This window comes from Tursiops truncatus, chromosome 4 (assembly GCF_011762595.2).
Source record: "Tursiops truncatus isolate mTurTru1 chromosome 4, mTurTru1.mat.Y, whole genome shotgun sequence".
NCBI lineage: Eukaryota > Metazoa > Chordata > Mammalia > Artiodactyla > Delphinidae > Tursiops > Tursiops truncatus.
Window position 1 is genome coordinate 130,912,653 of NC_047037.1, and position 20,134 is coordinate 130,932,786.

At 45.4% G+C, this 20,134-nt stretch overlaps 1 protein-coding gene across 7 annotated transcripts in view; it reads right to left on the bottom strand.

Moving 5' to 3' along the window:
* Window positions 1-20,134, bottom strand: part of TIAM1 (TIAM Rac1 associated GEF 1) — a 504,950-nt gene that overhangs the window by 381,188 nt on the left and 103,628 nt on the right. For 2 of the 7 annotated variants that reach the window (XM_073804435.1, XM_019922341.3), the window contains exon 1: window positions 19,273-19,608. The exons of the other annotated variants lie outside the window; for them this stretch is intronic. The gene's annotated coding sequence lies outside the window, so the exon portion shown is untranslated. Of the gene's footprint in view, window positions 1-19,272; window positions 19,609-20,134 lie in introns of those variants that run through there. 7 annotated transcript variants of the gene reach the window in all.

Below are 20,134 nucleotides of genomic sequence, written 5' to 3' on the forward strand. Positions count from 1 at the left end.
TAATCTGAGGAGGGGTATGGAATCAGCCTATCCCAGCCCCCATAACCGCCCAGGTGCTGTCACCGGCTGCTGAACGTAGATTTTGTGGATCCACGAAATCCGCATTGTGTGGCCTTGCTCGTGTCATCTCTCTCTGCTTCCCCACTTTCTCATCCATCAGATGGAATGGCAATACCCACCGCGCAAGGATTTCTTTTCTTTTTCTTATATTGGAGTATAGTTGATTTACCATGCTGCATTAGTTTCTGGTGTACAGCGCAGTGATTCAGTTATCTATATACATATATCTATTCTTCTTCAAATTCTTTTCCCATTCAGGTTATTACAGAATACTGAGTAGAGGGACTTCCCTGGCGGTTCAGTGGCTGGGATTCTGCGCTTCCACTGCAGGGAGCACGGGTTCGCTCCTTGGTCAGGGAACTAAGATCCCATGTGCCACGCAGTGTAGCAAAAAAAAAAGAATATTGAGTAGCGTTCCCTGTGCTATACAGTAGGTCCTTGTTAGTAAGGATTTCTTAATGGTGATGTGTAAAGTAGCAAAAAGGCCCAGAACAAAAGAAAAGATCTATCAAAGGTAGCCAGTCTAACGGTCATCGTCCTAAACACCATTTATAAAACTATTACTCATTTACCTGTAAAAAAGTGACTCCTCATTCTTTCCCAGAAGAAAGTATAAGATAAAGGGCAGCATTTGATCTGAAAGTCTCATTAATTCCCCAAAAAAGTTCAATAAGAAAAGTGTAGAAGGGGCTGCAATAAGACACTGAAAATGAAAAGAGGTGGGAAGATGGGGATAAAACTGAATTCTCTCCCCGTCCTGGTCCGCCACGGCTGCCATAACAAAGCACCACAGACGGGGCGGCTTAAACAACAGAAATGCGTTTTCTCGCAGCTCTGGAGGCTGGGAAGTCTGAGATCAAGGTGCTGGCAGGTCGGTTTCTCCTGAGGCCTCTCTCCTCATCTTGTAGATGGCTGCCTGCTCGCTGTGGGCTCACCTGGTCCTGCCTCTGTGTTCAGGCATCTCTGGTGTCTGTGCATGTGTCCAAATTTCCTCTTTTTATAAGGACACCAGTCAGATTGGATTAGGGCCACCCTAATGACCTCATTTTACCTTACTTCTTTATAGGCTCTAGTTCCAAAGGCAGTTACATTCTGAGGTACTTTGGGGTCAGGGCCTCAGTATACGAATTTGAGGGCATAAAATTAAGCCCACAACACTTCTTTATACCATAATTTGAAATGCTGAATTGCGTGTTCACAGAACTAAAGAACCCATGTGATGGAAACAACTCAAGTGCCCATCAACAGACGACTGGCTTAAGAAGATATGGTATGTATATATATACATACATACGTGCGCTTGTGTGTGTGTGTGTGTGTAATGGAATACTACTAAGCCATAAAAAAGAATGAAATATTGCCACTTGCAGCAACATGCATGGACCTAAGAGAATATTATACTTAGTGAAGTCAGACAGAGAAAGACAAATATTATATGACATCACTTAAATGTGGAATCTAAAAAATAATACAAATTAATCTATATACAAAATAAAAACAGACTCAGACCAAGAAAACAAACTTATGGTTACCAAGGGGAAAGGGAGGGGAGGAGGGATAAATTAGGAGTATGGGATTAACAGATACAAACTACTATACACAAAATAGACAAACAGCAAGGACCTACTGCATAGCACAGGGAACTATGTTCAGTATCTTGTAATAACCTATAATGGAAAATAATCTGAAATATATATATATAAAACTGAATCACTTTGCTGTACACCTGGAACTAACACAACATTGTAAGCTAACTATACGTCAACAAAAAGGCAAAATGAATTGAAAAAAGAAAGTCTTCATGCTTTTAGTTAAATTGACATCTCCCTACTAAAATATATTACAGAATCTGAAAGGAGAAGGAGAAGAAGAAGAAGAATCCACGTGATACAAGGGATAGATGAAGGAGCAGAGAAGTTTCGCTTGGAAAGAGCTTCCGGAGTGAGACGGGGGGAGGCAAGACAGCCAACCACAAATGCTTATGGGGCAGGGTTGGCTGTGTCCCAACAGGACACAGCTGGCATCAACGGGAGGAGGTTTCGGGGAGACAGACCTCCATTCCCTGCAGGGAACAACTTTCTAACGATTCACTGGCTCAACCAAGGACCAGGCTGCCCAGCATCAGCCTCTTCAGACTGCCTTTTGTACCTTCCTTTGGTGTTAACAAAGGCCAGCCTGCACGTATCTCGTGTCAACCCTACAACGGGGGAGCAGGCATCACTTGGCATCACTCCACAAAGGGACAATGGAAGGGCCAGCCTCAGAAAGGGCAGGTGACTCAGCTAATGCAAGTCAGAGCCAGGGCTGGAACCCAGCCTCTCTGCCTCTCGGTCTTCTGTTCTCCTCTCAGCTCCATAATGACAATGGCAGCAAAGGCTCACGTGACATTCCTCAGCCAGGGTGTCACAGAGAAGATTCTGGAGTTGGGAGGACCTTATCAATCCCTCCAACTCTAAAATCCCCATCTAGAGGCAATCACAGTAGAAGTGCAGGGAATGGTGGGGAAAGACTCCTGAGGGATGATTCTCAACAGTGATGTCAGCGTCCTCAAAACCAGCCACAACTCAAATACACGACACACTGGAAAAGGCAAGGCTATGGAGACGGCAAAAAGATCAGTGGTTGCCAGGGGCTGGGGGGAAAGAGAGATGAACAGGCAGAGCACAGAGGATTTTTAAGGCACTGAAACTACTAGATGGCACTCTCATGGTAGTTATATGTCACTACACATTAATCCAAACACACAGAATGTGCACCAACCAACCGCGAGCCCTGATGTAAACTATGGATTCTAGGTAATGATGTGTCGGTGTAGATTCGTTGATTGTAACCAATGCAGCACTCTGGTGAGGGCCGTCGATCATGGGGCAGGCTGTGCATGTGTGGAGACAGGGGATATACGGAAACTCTCTCAACTTTGGCTCCATTTTGCTATGAACTAAAACTGCTCTATAAACCAAACTCTATTAACAAAAAACAAACAAAAACAAAAACTAGCCGCAACAGGTCATCTACAACCATTTCACCAGCCTGGGCATCAGAACTCTTAATGTTGCATCCCAGTCACTTTTTAAACTTTGGGTTCATAAACCCAAAGACCGGGACGTTGGAAGCTAGAAAGGCTCTCGGAACAATTCTGCTTCAACCTCATTCTCTCACAGATGAGGAATCCAAAGAAAGTTCTTCCTTGTTTTTTATTTATTTTGCTCCAGAGAATGTAAAGGATTTAAGAGATAAGCCAAGAATGGTGTTTTCTAAAAGCTTGAAACAATGTTCAAAATCATAAACACAAAAAGTTCAGTCTACCTGAAAAGCAAAGAGAGAGATTATTATTATGTTAACAGTAACAAAATAAAATTAAATAATTAAGACCCAGTGCAGATTAGGCATGGTGACGTTAATATACTCACACATATGAACTGATCAAGACTTTTTTTTTTTTTTTGATCAAAACGTTTAAAGCAGTTTTGAAACAGGAGGGAAGGCGTCAGGGCACAACCTTTGAAAGAATGACATAGCCCGAGGACATGACATAAACTGATTAGAGCCAAATGGGTCCAAGATGGCGGACAAGTCGACTTCCACTAGACCTTGAGCCTCAGTATACGCTCACTATAACACATCAGCAAGCTAAATGACACACCCACAGGTGCCATGACAGTTCCAAGGCCAACCAAAAGGATCAAAAAGTGGGCGGTGGCCCGATTCCTGGAAATCCCCGCCCCTTCCCGAAATAGCTGGAATACTCCCCCCACTCATTAGCCTATGAAATTACCCACCCCTATAAAAACTGACAATCCCGTACCCCGGTGCCTTTCTCACCTTCTGAGATGGCCCACACTCTGTCTGTGGAATGTGTCTCTCTCTAAATAAATCCGCTTCTTACCCATCACTTTGTCTCTCACTGAATTCTTTCTGAGATGGGGCATTAAGAACCTGACCTTCATTAAGTCCTGAAACCAGGTGTGTGATGTCAGTTGAAAGACCATGGGTTTTGGCCAGGTTCCAATCCCAGCCACGTGGGTTCGAGTCCCAGTCTGAGGTGCACAGTTTCAGTTTGGTAATTCAAGTCAAGAGCCATTTTTTAAATGTCATATTTAATACAAATACCATATCCTGAGAATTTAGCCTGAGAAAAACAAGTTTAAAAAAAAAAAGGAAAAAAGCAAAGTATACATCAAGAACTTCAAGGAATCTTAAGATAGTGATTAAAAAAAGAAACACAACAAATATTCAATTACAGGAGGATGGTTATGTAAGTGATTAGCTCACTGGAACATGTGACCATCGTAAACAACAAGTATGGACATAACCATACTTGCTTATATTTTATATACACTACTTTTATATTTTCTTAATTGATAAAAGTTTAATACCAACTTACTTTATAAAACTCAAAAGAAAATGTCTTGAAACAGATACCATACAATTATTATGTGGTCTCCCTACTGACCTGAAATGACAGAAGGCATTTAAGGAAGGGATGCTATGTCAAAAACAAAGACTAACCCAAGGGATATATGTTGCTTTACAAATCTGATTGCAGAAAAACTAGTTGGTTTGCCTACTTTTGTTGTTGTGGTTGTTGGTTTTGTGTGGTTTTTTTTTTGCTGATTTCTTTCTTTTTATTTATCAATTTGCAGATACGCTGGTGCCCTAGTAAACTTCAGTGGCAACCAGTGAGGTTTGTTACGTTTTACGTTATTATGAAATTTTACATATCTGATATGATTCAATGAATTGTAATTATTGTTCTTTTTTCTGAAGTCTAGATTTTTCCCATTAGTTTTTTTTTAATTTTATTGAAGTATAGTTGATTTTACAATGTTATATTAATTTCTGCTGTACAGCAAAGTGATTCAGTTATATATATATATATATTCTTTTTCATATTCTTTTCCATTATGGTTTATCACAGGATATTGAGTACAGTTCCCTGTGCTATACAGTAGGACCTTGTTGTTTGGCCTAGTTTTAAAACTAATCACAGAATCCATTTTCTTAATGGGCCAGACATTTTGCCAATTCTTTCAGCTCAACAGAACTTCCATCAACAAATGTCATCATCAGTTTATCCCCACGAGTAGTCTGTACCTGCGTGTAAGCACAGTTCTTTTTACATTTGTCCACGCTGCTCCTTTATAGGAGTTGATAATGCAATGTCCCACGAAAAGAATCAAAATACAAAGCTGTATCTATGCAAGAGTTACAAATATGTAAAAAGGGCAGGAAAAGATAAGAAAGAACAGAGAAATACCAAAAGCAACAATGTGTTCTCATAGCAGCAATGTTGGAGAATGGCCCCTTTTAAATGTACTTGATTGTTCTTAAAACAAACATACAGCAAATAAAAATACATTTTAAAGAGTCAGCTGATCTGTGCAGCACAAAGTTCCTTTAGAAGCTCCTGCTGCCCCCGACTAGCAAATAGTTTGCCAGTGCCAAAGCAGAGGCCTGAACCCTTATCTGATTTCAACCAGCAATTTGAGATTCACTTTCTCTAGAGCCAGTGGCCTTCATCCGTCCCTCTGTGGTCACATGCAATTAATGCTCTGCTCTCAACACTGCACCCACCACATGCTACAAGTCACCCATCAAGGGACCACCCTCCGTGAAGATCCCCTTTACCATGTGGTCCCTCTGCATATTGTGGGATGCTTTCACCTCCCAGCCACAGTCCTGCAGGCACAGGACTCCACCTCCTGCTGTTTCTACCAGCCCCCATCCCTCACTTCCACCCTCAGGCTCTTCCATTATTTTCTGCACAGAGAATTTCACTATCCAGGTATAAATTCCTCCCCCATCCATCTGCAGTCTAGGTCCTGGGCTGCTTAGCCCCGAGCCCCCATGACCCTTAACAAAGTCCAGGTATGGAACAGCTCACCTCAGAATGAAAGACATATTGGTGCAGTGCTCTCGTACTTTTTGTTTTCTGGTTCCTGTTTATCCGTGGGTTCCAAACTGTGTGCCTGGATGCTTGCTCACCGCTATGGACCGAATATTTGTATCCTCTAAAAACTCACATGGTGAAGCCCTAATCCCCACTGTGATGGGGGGGGGGGTGCAATTTGGAGAGGTAATTAGATTTAGATCCGGTCATGATGGTGGAGCCCCCATGATGAAATATAATGTCCTTATAAAAAGAAGACAAGAGAAGAATTCTCTGTGTGTGCATGCAACAAGGAAAGGCCATTGTTGAAGGCCAACCATCTTCAAAGGTTGTTGAAGCCACAACCAGGAAGAGGGCTCTCCCCAAGAACCTGACCATTCAGGTACCCTGATCTCAGGACTTCCAGCCTCCAGAACTGTGAGAAGTAAATGTCTGCTGTTTAATTCACCCAGCCTATGCTGTTTCATTACAGCAACTCGAACTAAGACACCCACCCACCCATCTTCCCCCTCAGAATGCATGCTGCCTAGTTTTCACTCTTGCTACAGCATCAGCTTCATCCTGGCTGAAGACTGCTCACCAGCAACTAAGACACCTTCTTGCCAGTGGGCCGTTGCCAGTGGGTCCTTAGGGAATATGCCTGTGCCTAGTCTCTCCTGAGTACAGCCTTTACCGCCTTAGGCTTCTCATCCCTTAGCTGCCACCTTGTAGAGCCCACCGTCTTGGCAAAGACCAGAGCACCATGCATATATCCTGATAGCGGATGTTGTAAGCTGGGGGCAAGTGTATCCTAACCTATATCGAGCTCCTCCCCAGGGGCGCCATGGGCAAAACCAAGATCAGTTTGGTTGAGACCCTGCCCTCAAAAAGTCTGCAGTCTAGGGTCAACCCCATTTTCATGTCCCCTCTGGGGATCCCAGAATCCACAAATCTTCCCAGGCAAACTGGGTAACTGTTCTGTCTTTGGGGCTTCTCTTCAATGTCTATTGGGAGCGTATGATGACCTGTAATCTGCAATACCATGGTAATCACTTGCCATTTGGTGCCCAAAGATTTAGTGAGATTTCCAGCTGGGCCTCTCCACTTGGTTTCTTTGGGCTAATTGTGAACCTTCCAAGCCATGATTTTTCTTGACCATAGAGTGTGCTTAGTAGGACCTTTCTTGAAGTGATTGTGAAATCCAAATGACAAACTTTTGAGAAGACTTTCCAGGAGAAGAAAAAAAAAAAGTTTGCAGCCTAGGAGAAGTGTTCACAGAGACACAGACTATGATAACACACCTAAAAGAGCCATTAGGGAACTCCCTGATGGTCCAGTGGTTAGGACTCAGCACTTTCACTGCGGGGGCCCGAGTTCGATTCCTGGTCAGGGAATTAAGATCCTGCAAGCCGTGTGGCACAGCCAAAAATAAATAAATAAAATAAAAGAACCATTAAACACTAGAACATCAAGGAAACGGCATAAGGATGGCTGATTTCAACCAGACCTGGAAGAAGGGCAAGCAAAAATAGGAACAGTCCAGATCTAGACACAATGCATGCAAAAAAATGAGAATAGGATACATCCCAGGGCAAACAGGACTCCTGTTTCACTGGCTCTAAGTATTTGAGAAAGGAGGCCTGAGAGATAAAATGGGAAAGCAGGGCTGGGACCAAAGGACTAGATAGAGTCTTTGAAAGCTTAAAACACATGGTGACATATCAGAGCTAAGCTTTAGGAAAGTCACATTTCCCAGCAGTAAGTACACACCCATATTACATGTTCTTAAGTGATTTTAACGGCAGTCTAATGGGGTGGTTGGACATCCTTGGGGGTTAAACTGTGTCCCCCAAAAAGATATGTTTAAGCCCTAACCTGTAGTAACTGTGACTATGACCTTATTTGGAAATTGGGTCTTTGCAGACATAGTCAAGTTAAGATGAGGTCATATAGGATTAGGATGGGTCCTACATCCAATAATTTGTATCTTAATAGAGAGAGGAAGAGATTTATAAACAGACACACAGCCACAAGAGAAGATGGCCGTGTGAAGAAGGAGGCTGAGATTGGAGTGATGTCACAAGCCCAGGAATGCCAACGGCCTGCAGAAGCTGAAAAAGGCAAGGAAAGATTCTACCCTGGAACCTTTGGAGAGAACGTGGCCTTGCCAACATCTTGATTTTGAACATCCAGCACTATGAGAGAATAAATGTCTATTGTCTTAGGTCATCCAGTTTGAGGCACCTTTTACTAGCAGCCCCTGCACAAACATGAATTAAGTTTGACTTGAAAATCATCAGTGCTTTAGGACCTTCAGAGAAGATGGGCTAGTTCATGAACAAGGAAGCAATCCTAGAGAAAAACTGAGGTCATGAGGCACAACTGTGATTGGAACTGTGGATGTAAGACTACTGTCCAAGGGGAAAGGGGTATAAAGACAGGGATGCAGTCAACCCTCGAAGGTCAACAACTCTCTGATGATGGAGGGTCTGGGTTCAATCCTATCCTGATAGGATCAGTCAACAATGGGGCTAATCCTTCCATTGATATTTAATCCCTGGGATTCTTGGCTGCCCCCGTGGGCTTTCTCATCTTTGTTCTTTCCAGGGCCAGAATCCACAGTCTTTATTCTTCCCGAAATCCTAACTTTTAAGAAGACACTTCGCTATTAATCCCCATGGGTAAGTGGATTACAAAAAAAAAAAAAATTGGGAGATTAAGTTTCTACTACTTGCCACCTACCCAAAGATGAACGTGTATTTAATTAATGTAATTTTCTTCTGATTATACTATTAACCCGTACTGATTGTAAAGTCTTTCAGTTAGAGAAAACTATGCCTAGGAAAATAAGATTTGCACTTACCTTCAACACTAAAAGACATTCGTTGTTGCTATTTGGCTATATTTACTATTGGTATCTGATGTATTTAAGAGAAATACTTTATAATTAAAGAAAAAAATACTCTGAAGATGAGTTATTTGGGAAGAATCATCCGGACAGACAAAGAAAGTGTAAGGAAAAACCCACAGAACGTCTGAGAAAAATGGAGAAGGGTGAGCCCAGGTAATCAAAGGCCATTAACCATTTTAACACTGCCAGAGGCCAGAGAGATTTTATTCAAACTAAAGGAGGAAATTCAAAAACATGACTCTCACAGCATCCTTAAGTTAGATGAAATACTCAGGGCATTAAACTATCAAACTTGACTCATGTCCTAATTAAGCTGTCCACTTCAGAATTCCACCAAATAACTTTTCCATGATGGAAACCTTAATATTTAAGGTACGTTACTATCTCCTTATGAGAGTTCCCTTTTTTCCCAAATTATGGTTTTCTAGCAACCATAACACAGCAACCAAGACCATACCTTCTGCCCTCGGTACCAGTCTCCCCGAAGAGCTGTATGTATAGACCTGCACGTATAACCCTTGGCTGTCTTAGCTGTGGCTGGGCCCCAGAATGTTGGAGGAGCTGGGTCCATATGCTGTAATAATGTCCAGAAGTTATACATGGCCAATTGCTAGTTGCTAGCAGGCCTATAAATTCACTTTTCATAAGTTAGATGGGATTCAGAACTGCTGTATCACGGGCTAAAAAGACACAAATTACTGCAATTAAAATTCAGAGGCGATCTGTGAGGAATAATTTCAGCCCTTCTCACTCAAATAAGCTACATTAACTAGTCCTGGTTTAAAGAACAGGCCGTTCCCTTGCACCTCTAAAGACTCTGAGGTCCTCAACTAATCTGCAGCACCTACCAAAGACGTCCATCTGCTTTTGACCCTATTTCCTCCAAGAAAGAGAAGGTCATTTGGGTTCTCTTACTTGAACTGAGCTGAAATCATGCCACAGGCTCCCACAAACCTTTTTCTTTAAGGTAATTTAAATGCTTTGATCCAACTGGTGAGCGGTCACAGGACCAAAGTTGCAGGCATTCAAGGCATTCGATCCCCAAATTAAAGCAATTAACTGTCAAAGAAGGGAAGGAAAAAATAAGGAAAAAAACCACAGGATTCATTTTTTCAATCAATTTTAAAACAATTAGATTGTTAAATTGTTTAGGTTAATTGAAAACCATAGTTATGAGGCTTAAGTTTTTAAATGACAATGAAATGTTAAAGTTTCAGTGGCATAACTGTAGAATTGAAATAATTTCTAATCAGACGTTTCAAGGTGAGATAATTATTCCAACATTCATAAGACTTTTTCTAAAACCTCACAGTAGATCTTGCGCTGCACTTGGAACATTTTTTCTAAAACTATTTTTCATGCTCCACAAGCTGCTTAAGAAGAGGAACATTATAATTATCAGCCTGCAAATATTTTTCCCTCCCATAACAGGGACCAGAGCAGAATTCAGGGAACAGTTATTAGCAACATCCGGAAGCCTTTAAATACTGGAACTTAGTCATGCACTGAGAAGCCCAAAACGCCTGAAATTATTATCCAATTTTTTAGAACTCTGTCTGAAAAAAGAAAGACACTTTATTAATTTAATTCCTGCTAAAATAATAACCAGAGTGTTTAAAATAACCAAAATAATCTGATGCCTCAAGATAGCTAGCTTCCAAATATCTACAAAACATAAGCTCCTTTTCTATGTAAAGAAACTTAAATAGGCAGATCTCTAACAGTATTTGTGTCTTTTGAATGCAGGGTTTCCCAACCTCAGCACCACTGACTATGGACCAGATAATTCTTCGCCTGGGGAACTGCCCCATGCATTGCTGGATGTTAGCAACATACCTGGCCTGTACCAGCTAGATGCCAGGTATCTCCTTGCTTCTAGGCAGATGCTAGGTACTTCTCCAGTAGAACAAACAAAAATATCTCCAGACATTTCCAAATGTTGCCTGGTGAGCAAAATTGGCCCCAGTTAAGAACCCCTGTCCTAACATAACACAATAAAAAATATTTCAACCAACAAAAAAAATTTATCACCCAAAAGCTGATACCCAAAGACAGCTCCCTTTCAAGTCACCTTGGAAATATACCCTTCCGCAGCTTTGGTAAATAAATTAAATAACTCAGTCATTCACACAGTTTTTAAAGTAAACAAAGTATTGCTCTTTTTTTTAATGTGAAATCAGAGATTTAAAATATAATGTCTCTCCAGGGCTTCTTTTCTCAATCTATAACTTAAGTCATGCCAGTATAGCTATAGAAAATATGAAACTAGTATAGCCTGGCTATGGAGTGCAAAGTTGACAGTTATTGACAGTCATAACTAAGCAAACACCTTTATTGCTCTTCAGCTTTTCAAAAGCAAACAGTATGTAAAGGATGCCATCAGAAAAGTGAAATGATTATCTACAGAATGAAGAAAATGTTTGCAAATCATATATCTGACAAGGAACTTATATCTAGAATATGCAAAGAATCCTCACAATTTAAGAGACAGAAACCAAATTTTAAAATGAACAAAGGGTCTGAACAGACATTTATCCAAAGAAAATACACAATTAGCCAACGAGCACATGAAAAGATGCTCAACATTATTAGGTACCAGGGAAATGCAAATCAAAACCGAAAGGAGATAGCTCCTATCACCCACTAGGATGACCACAAACAAAAAAACAGGTAATAATAAATGCAAGGATATGGAGAAACTGGAATCTTCATTCACTGCTAGTGGGAATGTAAGATGGTACAGTCACTTTGGAAAACAATCTAGCAGTTCCTCAGAAGTTTAAACATAGAATTACCATATGACCCAGCAATTCCACTCCTAGGTATATACCAAAAAGAATTTAAAACAAGTATTCAAACAAATATTTGTACACTAACGTTTACAGCAGCAACTATTCACAATAGTCAACAGGTGGAAATAACCCAAATGCCCATCAACTGATGAATGAATATAAATAAAATGTGGTATATCCATATAATGAAATACTGTTCATCAATAAAAAGTAATGAAGTACTGACATGCCACAACACGGAAGACCCTTGAAAACGTTATGCTGATAGAAGATAGTCACAAAAGACCACATATTATATGATTCCATTTATATGTGATGTCCAGAGTAGGCAAATCTACAGAGACGGAATATAGATTAGTGGTTACTGGAGGCTGGCGGGATGAGTATGGAAGGGAAGCAAGTGATAACGGATGTGGGTTTCCTTTGGAGTTGATGAAAATGTTCTAAAATTGATTACAGTGATGGCTGCTAAACTCTGTAAATATACCAAAACCCACTGAACTGTACACTTTAAAGAACTGAATTGCATAGTATGTAAATCATATCTTAATAAAGCCATTATCAAAACAAAAAATAGACAAGGCACAGAAGACTTCGTCGTGCTTATGAACACAATCTCACCAACCCTGACATCTGACAGAAGCTGTAGGTGTAACAGGAAGGGACGGGGAGAGGAAAGATAGGTCAGGACACTGATATTCTCATTTTACAAAGGGGAAGGAGGTAAGAGTCCCTGTCATTGGTTGATGGAACTAAATGAGTCCATATAAGTAACAAAGATTGAACTATAAATATAATCATAAAAATCTGGAGAATAAAGGAAATAAGAAGCAATAAGTAAGCTAAATTGTCATTTATCAGAACAGGAAGTCAATAAATAAAAGTGGCATAAACAGATTATTTAGTGATATAAAGACAACCTGTAGAACTAAAAACAAAAATGAACAGAAGTGATTATTTCTGGAGAGTACAGGAGTGGGCGGAAAAAAAAACAAAATGGGGACAGAACATGCTCTTCACGACAAGCTCATCTATCCTATTAGTTTGTTAATACTACATGGAATCATTACTTTGCACATCGTTTTCAGAAACAAATCAAACTTGGCATTCCTTGAGTTGAAGAATCCACGTGAAATAAGAATATACTTGACGTCAGGAAAAATACTGAAGTGGGTCATCATCCCTGAGTGAAACTGTGATTTCAATATATTACAGCAAAATTGACTCACGTTTCATAGACAAGGACTGCATCCCTAGTTAGGCAGTTTGGAAATGTATGTTAGATCCTTAAGAGAACAAGAAAAACATACAGAGCCCCTACCCTCTCTGTGGCAGTTACGAAGCGTCATAAGGCCAGAGCTTCACCATGGCAAGAATATTCAAAAGTCCTAACAACTTTTGGATCCAAAGACTTTTTCAATGAAAGAAAGCACATAGGGCATTCTCAGGACACAGCAGGAGTTCCCAACTGGGAAAGTATACTACACAGTTACTTAAACATAATCAGGGTTACAATTCTGACACTTGGAACTCAAGATTCCAGGCAGCCAAACTGGGGCTGAGAATGTCAGATGGTAGAATTAGTCATGAAGCCAGGCAACAGGCATGACCAGGAGTGACCAGGGTACCCCAGAGATCTAGGGGCCTTACAGGTATGGAAAGGGACTCCATGGTTATCAGAACCCAGGGGGCTACAGCACGATAAAGAACTTGCCCCCCACATTCCCACTCTCCATGGATATCCTTGTATGTGTGTGAGGAGATCAAGGTGCACATTTTGGGGAATTGGTGGTCCAGGGGTTAGGACTCGACACTTTCACTGCCGAGGGCCCGGGTTCAATCCCTGGTCAGGGAACTAAGATCCCACTAGCCACGCCGTGCAGCCAAACAAAAGATGAACATTTTGCAAAAGAGACCAAAACTAACACAGTAGCTCAGTAGTTAGGTCAGGCTCCTGTTAAGTCCAGAAAAACCAAAATGCACATCTGAAGGTCATGGCGAGAATAAACCACAGTTCTGAGCCTCTAAAACACTGCCCCCAAATCAAGTGGGAACCAGCTAATGAGTTCCTGACTCTCTTAGATAGTCCTGCTCAAAATCTTCTTTTGCCCAGAATGCGGCCAAGCGCTCTGTGCCCTGCGCAGGAGATGCAGTTGGGTCATAAGAGATCTTGTCCCCAGGATCTGAGAAACCCTGGGATGGTCAGGCTTTGGGCTGGAATCTCTCCCGCAAAGACCCAGGGGGCCACCCACGTGGCTGGGGGAAAGGGGAGGCAAAGCAGACCCCCTCCGGAGGGCCCTTCAGATTCAACCTGCAGACCTGAGGCCCACCTTCTCTTCTGAAAAGCAAGCGGAAAACCCCATCCACTCCACTTCCGTGGTCCTGACAGCTCCACAGGGAGGATTGCCAAACCCAGGACTCCCCCTGACTTCCCGTCCCCCAGAGTTGACCTGGTGACTTTCCATTATCCCCTCCGCAGAGGGCAGAGGAAGCCAGGAGCAAGAACTAGAATGGATCTGTGTTTACCAGGTGAGCATCTCCTGGCCCAGGAGGAGGGCGGTTAGGCAGGGTATCCTGTCTCCTCCACAGCCACAGAGAACTGTGTTTGGGGTTTTTAAGGACAAGCAACTGAATCTCCTTCGCCTATCCCCCATCCACTCCCCGCCCACCCCAAGCCAAGCTTGGTCCCAGGTCCACTGTCTCCCAGTCACGCATCTCCTCACACACCTGTACACTCACCTCTATACTCATCCTTTGGTCTTTAATAAAATCCTCCTGTAGAAGCTGGAATTAAATAATGCAGGGGGATACTGTTTTGTTTTGTTTTTTAACCAAAGACACTTTCCTCCTCCCTTTCACTTCTCCTCCTTCATGAATTCAAAGTGGCCCGAGCCAGAACACACGCGGTACCTTCTTGCTTGGCTCCAAAATGCTACATCCAAGTCTCCCTTTACGGAAAGAAACTCCGCGACAGCACCAAAGCTCAAAGGGCCTCGGCCCATTCAGAAACTGAGGATGCGCTCAACTGAAAGCACCTTCCCTCCCACGTGGTCTTCACTGAATCATCACTCTTTGTTCAGCACCCTTTGGATGCACACAATTGATTGGCTCTTATATTGTGCCAGGTTTTTTTTTTTTTTGCTGCTATTTCAGTGAACTGAGACCCCACTTGCAGCCAAACGCAAGGCTCTGAGCTCAGCCTCGGCCCAACGAGGGAAGAATCTCTCTCCACCTAGCAAGAGCTCCAAGGTCTTCTAGAAGAATCTCACACGAGTCCAGGAGGAATCGCTCCATACCCACAGTCTAGGCCTTTGTGAATGTCTTAATGAGGTCCCTGGAGACCACAGGAACAATGAAAGTCTTAGGCTAGAGGGGTGTGGAGGGTGGGAAGGGGATGGAAGGGGAAAACCCACCTAACTACCTAACTATTAATATTTTGTACCTTTTACACTAGAGCATTGTTTTATTTTCCAAAAACTTTGTTCCTGGCTGAGTATTGCTTTATTTTTTGAATGCCTCCTTTATTTAATTAAGACAAAGAAATTTAAATAAGGGATTTGGCCTACAATGATGATAGTTTTTTTAAAAAACACAGGAATTATTATATAAAACTAAATATTTAGAGATGAAGTGACCTGAAGTTTAGAATTGTGAAAAACAGAAGAATTTGGCTGGGGGCCTTGCAAATCTGTTTCTTCTGGTCCCATAGTGACGGGGGGCGGGAAAGAAGGGGGACATGGAAACATACACTCTACCCATTTGCTTAATTTAGAAAGGAAAATGAATATGTATATATACATATATGTATAAACACACACACATCCCCAGTGAAACACTGTTTTAGACACAGGAGGCCAAATGACTGGACACAGTGAAAAAGGCTCTTTCTCATCCACAAGCCTGCACCTAGGGATTCAGGAATTCCACAGGACCCTCTGTACACTGCCCACAGGAACCAAATTCTCTCTCTGCCTTCTCACCCTCAAGCCACCTGACTCAGGCAGAAGCTCCCTGCCATCACCGGCTTCTAGGCAAGGCTTGGATGTGATTCCCACGCTCTTACCTGCATTCCTCATTTGGGAAAGCATAGGCTTGAAGTTCGCATCTATTAAAGTGCTGTCTCACAATACGCGTCTCCTTCAGGCAGTAAGTAACCTCCTTGCATTGCGGAAGGGAAAGGAGAGGTGTTACCACGCGCACCTAGCAGGCCCTCAGCAAAGCTTTGGGGAGAAATTTCCGCCCAGGCGCTCCAGAACGCCCGGGGTACTGACCGCTCGCCAGAACTCCAGGAATTTGGTGCGGAACATGGGGGAGACAGGCCAGCACCAAGTCTTCTTTCTGGTCTTAGACGGGGAGGGGAAGAGTGGGGACCTGGGAGAGACAACTGCAGGGGGAAAGGAGAGGAAGTCTTTGTCCTAGCTCTTTGGATGTGCATTAGAGTGCAGTTAAATGGTCGGCTAATGAGATTTCCTGACCACGTGCTCCCTTTTAAGTCCAGGCCCCCAACTGATTTGATCCCCAGGCAGCAGCAGGGGGCAAAGCTGCCTTCAAGCATCCCTAAGGGCCAGAGAATTCCCAGAACAAGTGCAGGAAGGATCAGAATCATTTCTGCGACTGGGATTTTATTTTATCTTTTTATTAATTAATTTATTTATTTTTGGCTGTGTTGGGTCTTTTGTTTCTGTGCCAGGGCTTTCTCTAGTTGCGGCAAGCGGGGGCCACTCTTCACTGCGGTGCGCGGGCTTCTCACCATCGCAGCCTCTCTTGTTGCGGAGCACAGGTTCCAGACACGCAGGCTCAGTAGTTGTGGCTCACGGGCCTAGTTGCTCCGAGGCATGTGGGATCTTCCCAGACCAGGGCTCGAACCCGTGTCCCCTGCATTGGCAGGCAGATTCTCAACCACTGTGCCACCAGGGAAGCCCTGCGACTGGGATTTTAAATAAATAGGTTATCACGTTTATCCACCGGCATCCAGCAATAATGCTAGTGACCCCGTGGCTTGTATGAGGAGCCTCCACTTGGGGTGACTGAGGTAGGCCCAGGGGAGCAGAGGGTATGGGGAACATTCCCTGTGGGCTTATCTCCCACTGGACAAACTGCAAGTCCCTCACCTACTTCTTGTTTGTTTGTTTGCTTGTTTTGGTCAGTAAAGGCCCCTGGGATCTATGTTCAATGAGGTGTTATTGACCCAACTCAATAATTTGCTCCAACAGGCAAAAGGGTGTTGTAACGAGAAGCATTTTTTTTCAGTACCTTATTCTGTAGCCAAGCCTGAGATGGTCTTTTTCAAACTATTTATTCATCTGATTATAGGTTACGGAGGGGCTTTTCTTGTTTTTGTTTTTTCCTGTCTGAAACTGGCTTCTCTCTTTGCCTGAAGGAAATCAGCAGTGCTGATGGAGCAAAGGAAAAACAAGTCAAAACACATTGACAGCATTTTGAAGATATTCAATGAAATCAATTCTCCTCTTCTACTTTCCCTAGTTAGACAACAGCCTCCTTCTAAGGTATATTTCTCTTCTATTCAAAGATAATTACCCAGGAACTTCGGTGTTTACCACTCCAAGACAACCTCCCTGGCGGAGTTTTACGGTGGGGTACAAAAGAGCATATTCTAGAAACCAGCGATTTACCAAACTTCTGCTACAAGACACAGCTCAAATTTCACTTCTACCAGGAAGTACTCCCTCCCAGCCTCCAGGTATCTCTTTGTTCAAACCTCCCTCCATCCGGGTATTATTCACTTTGCACAGCGGCCATTGGTTCAGCGGCAACCACTTCCCACCTGGACAAGGTTTCCTCCTCCAAACCCAGGCCTGGGTCTCAGCAGAGCCTTAAGGAAGAAGGAAGGAAGAAGAAACTAAAACCTAATGGAAATTCAAATACAAAAGAAAAGAGCTGTAAGCGATTAGATAAGTAGAGTGAAACCTAAGAGCAAGTAAAACAAGCCCTGTTTGAAGCTGAAAACAGCAATCCCTCATGCTTTTTAAAATAAAATAGGAGTTGGGAAAATGGAAAACTGCAGAAAGGGGAAGAGACAAGGGGCCATCCTCTGCAACAGATTCCCTCTAACAGGGAAACATTGTTCCAGTGTTTCGTACGTAGCAGTCACTGCGCCAGTTGATTTATATTGTCGTTTAACTCCCACTCCCACTCCCACAAATAGGGATACACATTATCCCCACTTTACAGACCCAGAAACTGAGACGCAGGGCGATTAAGTAGCTCGGTCTGGAACAGATCACCCAGCTCGTGAGTGACGCTGAGCAGGCACTGGAAGCAGGGTTTTTGACCTCAGCGCCCAGGCTCTCAACCTCTGTTCCAGCTCAAACAAAGTGGACGCCAAGTCAGCACGCGCGGGTAACCCGATCCGCTCTGAGTGAAGAATGCCCCACAGCTGCTCCGCGGGGCTGCGTGGGTACCACTGAAAAGGGCACGGATTGGCCAGCGTCCCCAAGGGCTCGCGCGCGTCCTTCAAGACTTGCTAACACGCAGGAAAAGGCAGACTCGGAATCCACCTGGACCGGCTTGGGAACGAGCCCAGAGGATGCCACTGGAAGGGAGGTGAGCGTGGCTTAGTCAGCGCCCCGACGGCCGCCAATGCGAGAGGGCCTCTGGGTGTAGGGAGCCTGGGAATGCAGTGCGCAGCGGGGACTGGGCACGAAGGCGCCGTCTGGGCGTCTATTCCCCGCAGCATCTCGCCAGGAGGCCCGGGGAGGGGGCGTCACCTGACAGCATGCACCAACTTCTCCCAGCTCGGAGGGGGGCTCGCGGCGGCAGCCGGGGGAGCGCAGCGCGCAGCTCTCGCCCAATGGCGAGGTCTGTAAACAAAAGCGGGCCCCACGCGGGTCCCCAGCTGGGCGATGAGCGGAGCGGCGCAGCGCAGCAGCATCCGAGCGGCCGAGCCTGCAAGAGAGCTAGGCGGGACGGCGATCCGGCGCGGGGACCCGACGCACAGCCCCCAGGATCCCGCGCCCGGACGAGTCATTGTCTGCGCTCCCGCAGGAGGCCGCTTTAAATGTCCCCTCCCAGGTCTGCGGCGGGTCCCCGGCCCTGTGTGCCAATCCCCAGGCTCTCCGCCCCGTGAGTCGGGTCCCGAGCGTGACACGGATAGCCAAGGTGACCGCCCAGTCAGCGTCGCCGAAAACCCAGGCCTGGAGGTGCCCAAGTCAGGGACGGAGACACACACAGAGAGACACACGCAAGCACACGCACGCCCTCCCCGAAGTTGATAAAAATCAGCCGACAAATACAAAGTGCCGCCGCCGCCGCAGGTCAACGCTGACCTCCTGCTGCCGGGAAGACCGAATGCCAACGCCTGGACACTGTCACTTCCATTCGGCGCCAGGCACCTCACCTGGGAGCCACTGGCTCGTCTCCCTCCTGACTGCTCCCTCGAGCGAAGGATGTCTCCCCTTGCCTCCCCTCGCCAGCTCCCCACCTCCCAAGTGTGGGATCGCCAAAACAATACGAGTAAAGCCCAATCGGGGGGAGCTAGGACCCGCCGGGAGCCCCAATGTGCCGGAGACTGGGGTCAGGACGTGCCCGTCACGGGCAGAGAGGCTCCGGGCGTCCTCACTGCCGTCCCTCGGGGCGGCTCCAGCCGGCCGGCCGGCACTCCCCAGGCTCGCGGTACTCACCCGCGACGTTCGTCCCGGATCTCCGCCAGGGGGCCAGGGACAATGCGGGGCCGCGGGGCTCCGGGGGCTGCGGACACAGAGGCGTTCGCGGCGCTGCAGAGCTGCGCGCCCGACGGCGGCGGCGCTGCTCTGCCCGGCCTCGCTTCGGCCCCTTAGCCAGTCTGCCAATGGGAGCTGTCAGGGTGCCTCCGCCAGCCGCCTAGGGGGCGGGTCCGTGGAAGCCCGTGGGAAACCGAGTTCCGATTGGTCCGCCTGACAATCGCTCCGCCTCCGGACAGCCAATCAGAGACGGCGGACACATGAGCGGGGCGTTCGGAGTTGGGCTGGAGAGTGACAACAGGCGCACGCTGGGCACCCGGGCTGCATCCCCGCCCGCGGCACGCGGCCGGAGAGGTTCCCCCGCCACGCACGCCGGGACTGCCTTCCCACTAGGCTCCGGCGGCGCGGCTTGGGTAGAGCAGGGGAAGGCAGCGGAGGCGCGGCGGCTGGGGAACAGCGAGGAAGCCCCTAACAAAGCAGCTCTGGGAGGGCCGAGCGGCCTCCGCCTCCTCCCGCAATAGGTCCGCGAAGCTGCCTGTCACTGTGCATAGGTGGAGGTGGCCAATGACGTAGAGAGATGGAGCTCGAGTTGGCGCGCGCGCGCGCGCGCGGCTCGGTATCAGTGGGATTGGTCCGAGGTAAAGGATTTTCCTGCCACCTAAGGCAGAGAGGAAAGAAGAACGGAACGGGGGGAGGGGAAGAGCCAAAAAACGTTGTACCTGTGACACGTGGTCTGGCTTGGGAGGCGTGTGCCTGACTCTAGGGGGAGACAGGAACTTTTGGACGAGAAGAAAAAACCCTAAGGTTTTCTTCCTGTGGATGC